The sequence below is a fragment of the Mustela nivalis genome (genome assembly GCF_964662115.1).
Source record: "Mustela nivalis genome assembly, chromosome: 6".
Lineage (NCBI taxonomy): Eukaryota > Metazoa > Chordata > Mammalia > Carnivora > Mustelidae > Mustela > Mustela nivalis.
Window position 1 is genome coordinate 42,351,636 of NC_139025.1, and position 6,109 is coordinate 42,357,744.

General features: G+C 35.3%; 1 protein-coding gene across 3 annotated transcripts in view; it reads left to right on the plus strand.

Annotated features, from left to right (window-relative positions):
- TIMM9 (translocase of inner mitochondrial membrane 9) overlaps positions 1-6,109 on the plus strand; it is a 906,959-nt gene that overhangs the window by 800,885 nt on the left and 99,965 nt on the right. The gene's annotated exons all lie outside the window — the stretch shown is intronic.

The following is a 6,109-nucleotide window of genomic DNA, read 5'->3' on the forward strand; positions in this document are numbered from 1 at the left end:
CCCATGAAGAATGCAGGAAGGGGGAGGGAAATAAATAAAAGACTGACTGGCTAGCCAGTTAACACCTTTGATACCTCGGATGATTTTAAGTGTGAAAGCTTTCTGTTGTAAACCTTAAAGAGCAATCTGCATCCATTGATACATGCATGTAATAAACATTTATTTTATCCCTATTACGTTCCAGGGCACTGTTCTAGGCAGTGAAAACATACAGCCATGAATAAATTTCCCTACTGTCCTAGAGCTCCACTCCAGTGGAACCTACATCACCAACCTGAAAGGCAAATATTGATCACCCCGTTTTCTATGAGTAGGGAGATGACAAAGTTCTTCCATCCTACAGTTGACATCCCTGACCTGACCAGTGTCCGATCTTGCCTATTAATTAGCATACTTCTGTATTTGAAGGCAACTTTATTAGGCAAAACCAATCACTTCACATCGTATAACCAGCAGTTGATACTCTAATTCAAGCAAGATTTTACCACCAGGAAAAGAGTCTATTTAAAAATATATATACATACACACACACATATACACACAGATACACATATATATATAAAAAATAATTTCTTAATGTTTGCACTAATGTAAGCTTAGTACTATAAAGAGACCGTAAGTATGACCCTGATTTTGTGAGGTGTTTTTAATGTTTTTTATATATTTTAGACTTCCAACTTGATGAATAATTAAGGTAGTTTGTCTATGAACTTCATTCTTTCCCTTAAAAAAGTATTTCCATGGGCTTATTTAAAATTTGACAAGTAAAAGTTTACTGGAAATACGGCAAGAGACTTACATACAGGCTAAGGCACAGCATTTGGAAAATTTAAAATTAACTCTGAGTATTCATTTCAACCTTCAAAGAATGAGATGATGCATATGGCAACTTTATTTTAAAAAATAAACAAATTTCAGTCCTCTTTAGAGATACTATAGACCTGATTATTAGAAACCAATGAGATATTAAGAATCACTTGATTAAAAAAAAATCACTTGATCCTAAATCCTTCAATGGATTTTTACAAATTGGACCTATTAAACAGTTTAAGAGAACATTGAAAGCTTAAGCTGAATCCAATAGCTGAATTTAAATAATTTAGAATTCATTAAAATTTTAATTTTATCTGCCAGAATTAAACATACTGGACTCTGTCATCTTTGGGTTTCATCCAACATGGAGTGTGGTGGGAAGACCACACAAGATAGATGAGACTCATGGGGCCTGGGTTCAGATCTCATCACTGCTGCATGACCTCCAACAGAGGTGTCATTGAAGCACTTTGAGTATCAGTTTTATCTTTCCATCTCAAAAGACCTTTTGAAAGATTGAGTAAAAGTCAGTGGAGCTACTCTGAAAACTGTAAAAAGGCAGCCTGGCTATATCTGACTTACTACAGCTGTTAGTCCTCCGTCCTCTTGGCCGTGGAGAAAGAACATTAATCAGAGGTCTCTCCAGCTCAAGATGAGGGGCTCACACCCCAGCAGCTCCAAGCATTTATTAGGCCAGACCACACATACACTTCCTCAGTAGACTGTGCAAATACACACAGGTGTTCTCTCTATTCAGATACTGTTTTAAAAATAAAATTGGGCTCACTGGTTTGAGATGAGTGTGTGTAATTCACACTCTATTTGCATTTAGTGTAAGCAGCAGTACAAAAAACTCAAAAAAGTCGACTGATTTGATGCATTTCTGGCAACTTTAGCCATGTAGTTTGATTTCCTTATAAATTCTGATAATGGCTCTGATAAATTTATCCTGAATTACTTCTCTACTGATCCCTTTTGACCACAGTATTGGGATGTTTGATTTTAAGGTGATCCCTTATCCTTTCCCCATCTCATCTTCTTCCAAAAGCAAAAAAAATACAAAAACCCTGCATTCACTTGCTGAACCATCTTTATTAAAATTTTGTGCCCATTTTACCACTTTTTTTTAACCACCCATTTTTTTTATATATATATATATTTTTAAAGATTTTATTTATTCATTAGGGAGAGAGAGAGGGAGAGAGAGCGAGCACAGGCAGACAGAATGGCAGGCAGAGGCAGATGGAGAAGCAGGCTCCCTGCCGAGCAAGGAGCCCGATGTGGGACTCGATCCCAGGACGCTTAACCACCCATTTTCTTTCCTGCTCACCCGAGTGTCTTTTCTGCCTTGGTTTGTTGATTATATTTCAAAAGCCCAACCCCTTCTCCTAAGAGTCATTCTTTTGTCACTGTTAGCAATTTCACAAGATTTATCAATTCCACTTTTTTACCCCAATAATCATCTTCATCTTACTATGCCCATAGGAAAACAGTAGGTAGTGAGGAAGCAAAAAACAGCCCCTGCTTTCCACATTACTCTGCTTTCCCACTTTCCTCCCCTTAGTCGCTTGTCTGTACCTCCAAATTTACCTACTTAGGGGTCTATTGTCCTCGTAACAGAAATCTTTCATCCTCTTTGCAAAAGTAGCCTCCTCCTTATATTTATTCTCCACTTTTTACATACCTCAATACTGCTATTTAAAACAACTTCCTAGAAACTGGAGAAGTCATACTGGTTATATGATTATTAAGGATTACTGTGTGTGTATAATGGTATTGTGGTTTTATTTAAAATGAGACCTTACCATTTGAGATAACATTTGAGATAAGTACTGAAATATTTATAGGTAAGATATAAGATACAATCTCTGGGATTTGTTCCCCCCTCCCCCCAAAAAATGTGAGAAGAGATGGTAGGGAATGGACAGGGCCAGACTGGTCATGGGGGTTGGACCTAGTTAATTACACAACGAGATTATAATCTTCTACTTATTTTAATAGTCTCTATAATAAAAAGGCACAACTTTTTTTTTTCTTTACTTGCTACAGTTTGGGCTACTCTCAGAAGATCTCATAAAATTTAGATGACCTTCACTGTTTAAATGGTACTACAAAACCCAATGCCAAAATACAAAATTACTATATATTAATATGGTATGTATATTAGTGATATTCCAACATTAAATACCAATAATAAATTATCATTTATTCTTTACTGCACACTAAGCTACTAGGAATTAAGGTAATTTACATAAATTTTCTCATTCTTCAGAATACGCTTTTCTGGTAGTAATCACTAAAGGCTCTGAGAAATTAAGAAATTTGCCCCATAGGATGGAAATAAACACTTTAAATGTTCATTATCAGTTCCAAATATGAATAATTATTCCCACAATGACTCAAACACAATGTTCACATTCATATCGATGTACTTCATTTCCAAATTATCGTAAGCTATCAAGTAGACTTGGCCAAAGACAAGGTTGAAATCAGTTTACATTTACCTAGTTAATACTTGATGGACTTAACAAATTTTATTTGCATTCACAATAGAATCAAGTATAATGCTAGCTGACTATGCAGAGTCACTGTTTACAGCCACAGTTGGAGGGAGGAGGATAGCAAAGTTTAAAGGCAGCAGGTTTAGCTTTAAGGCAGCAGGTTTGACCCCCTTAAAAATAGGATCAATAGCCATGTGCAATCATGGGAAATCTGGCCCTAAAGATAACAGCGATCAATCTCCTACATGTTAGGCCATTGAATCCTGAGTAGTTCACATACACACACAAAATTTAGTGATTATATCTTGTATTCACTTTTAAAAGGTTCATGCAATTGTGGATTGAATGCAACACAGTTCCTTAAAACTGTCATTACTTCCTTAATGGAACTAATGCATTTCTAAAACCATGTTACTTTCACGAATTATTATCACTAGCTTTAACTAAAAAATTGGGTATTTTCTTCTGGAAACTATCTAAATCCCGGGAAATAAAACTTAAGATTGCCTGTATAAGCGGGGGGGGGGGGGGGGGGGAGTTTTCAGTTCGTGCAACCTGCTGGCTTTTAAAAAAGAGTATTTCTTTGGCATGAAAGGAAAACATAGGAGACATACAAATCTTTGCAGTTGTAAATTAACAAATGAGGGTACACACTTCCTGAACATAGGTCTCACTAAATAAGATCATGTTTACTAAAAAAGGAAAAAAACAAAACAAAACAAAAACACCTCAGTCAAGGGACCAGAAAAGGCTATAAAATGTTTTAAAGAAGTTTCAAATTGATTCACTGTTAACAAATCCAGTAACAAAGGTCTTTATACAATTTCTTTAAAAGCCAGGTCCTTCCCCTAGCATATGGTAAATTCTTTTATTTACAAAAACGTACATACAGATTCTCAGGAAATTGAGGTATTAAAAAACTGAGATATATTTATACAGCAAAGAGGTAGTAATGAAAATCCATAACTAAAAATGAGCTTATTTCTTAGCATTATAAAACCCTTACATTATAACCCCTCCATTGTTTACATTTTTTTTAAATAGAATTAGATTTGGCACTTTGGTGGTCTTTGTTATCCCTGTCTTTTCATATGATGATTAAACACTGATAGCTATCAAACAAACAGGCTTTAAGCTCTTTCCCCAGCAGTGGGAACAAATTGTACCAAGCCTGGCACTCCCCTTGGCCAGGTGTTTTCCAACCCCACTCCTGCCCTTTTGAGGAATTAACACAAACTACACGACCAGCTGGAATCAAGGGTGACACACGACATGGCCAGAGAACACAGCAAAATCTTGTTCTCTCAGAAACAACATACTTGTCTTTGCATCAGCATGAATGGTCTCCCAGAATTAAACAAAGTATAAATATGATATATTTCCATGTTGCAGTTTGACCACTGGTAAAATGAGAAATGACCAATCTTATTTAGAGGTGAAATGACTTCAGATTCATCTACAATAAGATTACTAGGTTTAGCTATGTAAAATATTTTAAGACATGACAGTCTCATCAGAAACGAATTATTGGCACTGGAATCTGTACATCTCTGCAAACCAAAGACTTCCAAACAAAAACGGAAAGGGCTGCTCTTCTCTGAAGGCCTACATCACAACGGGGGTGGGAGAGAGGTGGTGCCAAATTCTGTATGGATGCAACAGTCAACATAAACAGTGCGGCTGTTCCGTTGCTCAGATCATTTTTTAATCATGATGCTGCCATTTATTTGAACAAATTAGTAGTCTTAAAAACCCTATTGAAAAAATGCTTTCCTTGGTTACTACTACTTAAATATTCTCTAAAGCTATGCTGTCCTATACAGTAGCCATTAACCACATGTGACTACTTAAATTTCAATTAAAATTAAAAATTCAGTTCTTCAATCATACTAGCTACTCTTCAAGGGCTCACTAGCTACATGTGACTAGTGGCTACCATACTGGAGCACACAAAGAATATTTTTATTATTGTAAAAAGTGCTACTGGACAGCACTGATCTGAAGAAAGTGCAATGTGCTGTATCTCATGAAATTTTTTTATTCAGTGTTGTTTAAAAATATCACTGTATCTCTGGGCTACAGATTAATAGTGATCTCTGTTCACAGGTGTCAAAGGATGCTATCAAATTTCTGATCATTATTTAGACAATTTATGAGGTATTCAGGAGGTCCACATAAGATTCAAGTAAAACATGAACTCAGACATTTTTACTAACCATAAAAGAACAAAGTATTCAACAAAGTGAATACTGCACGGATGATGAAAGTAATTTAGTACTCATATTTAAAACATCTCTTTCTTCCACTAACATCCTATAAATCTTTAAATATAAAAGCATACATAACTACCATTTAAAGTTTCTCACAAGAATAAGGTAAATAGGCCAAATATTGCTCTACTTTACTTTTACTTCAGTGTCTTAACAAGGGGGTTAAAAACATTACTTAAATACAAACAAAAAGGTAGTAAATTAAAAGAAAGATGGTCTTAGGAATAAATTGCTATGGGACAAGGACAAAAAAACAAGTTTTGGTTTTACACATGCAAAAAAAAATGCTCTCATTTGTATTGATATCTGATATCTGAGTTGACTGAATACTTTTAGGAAAATCAAACTCATGTTATTTTTGAATTTACTTTGTCAGAACACAAAGCAGATAATAATTATATATCACTTCTTCCAAATAGTTCTTGGATCGGAGGCAGGAAGTGGGGAACTGAATGGATTGGTTGGGTTTTTTTTTCTTAGTAGGTAAAAGCAGAACAACTCAATCATAAAATGCACACAGCTGTA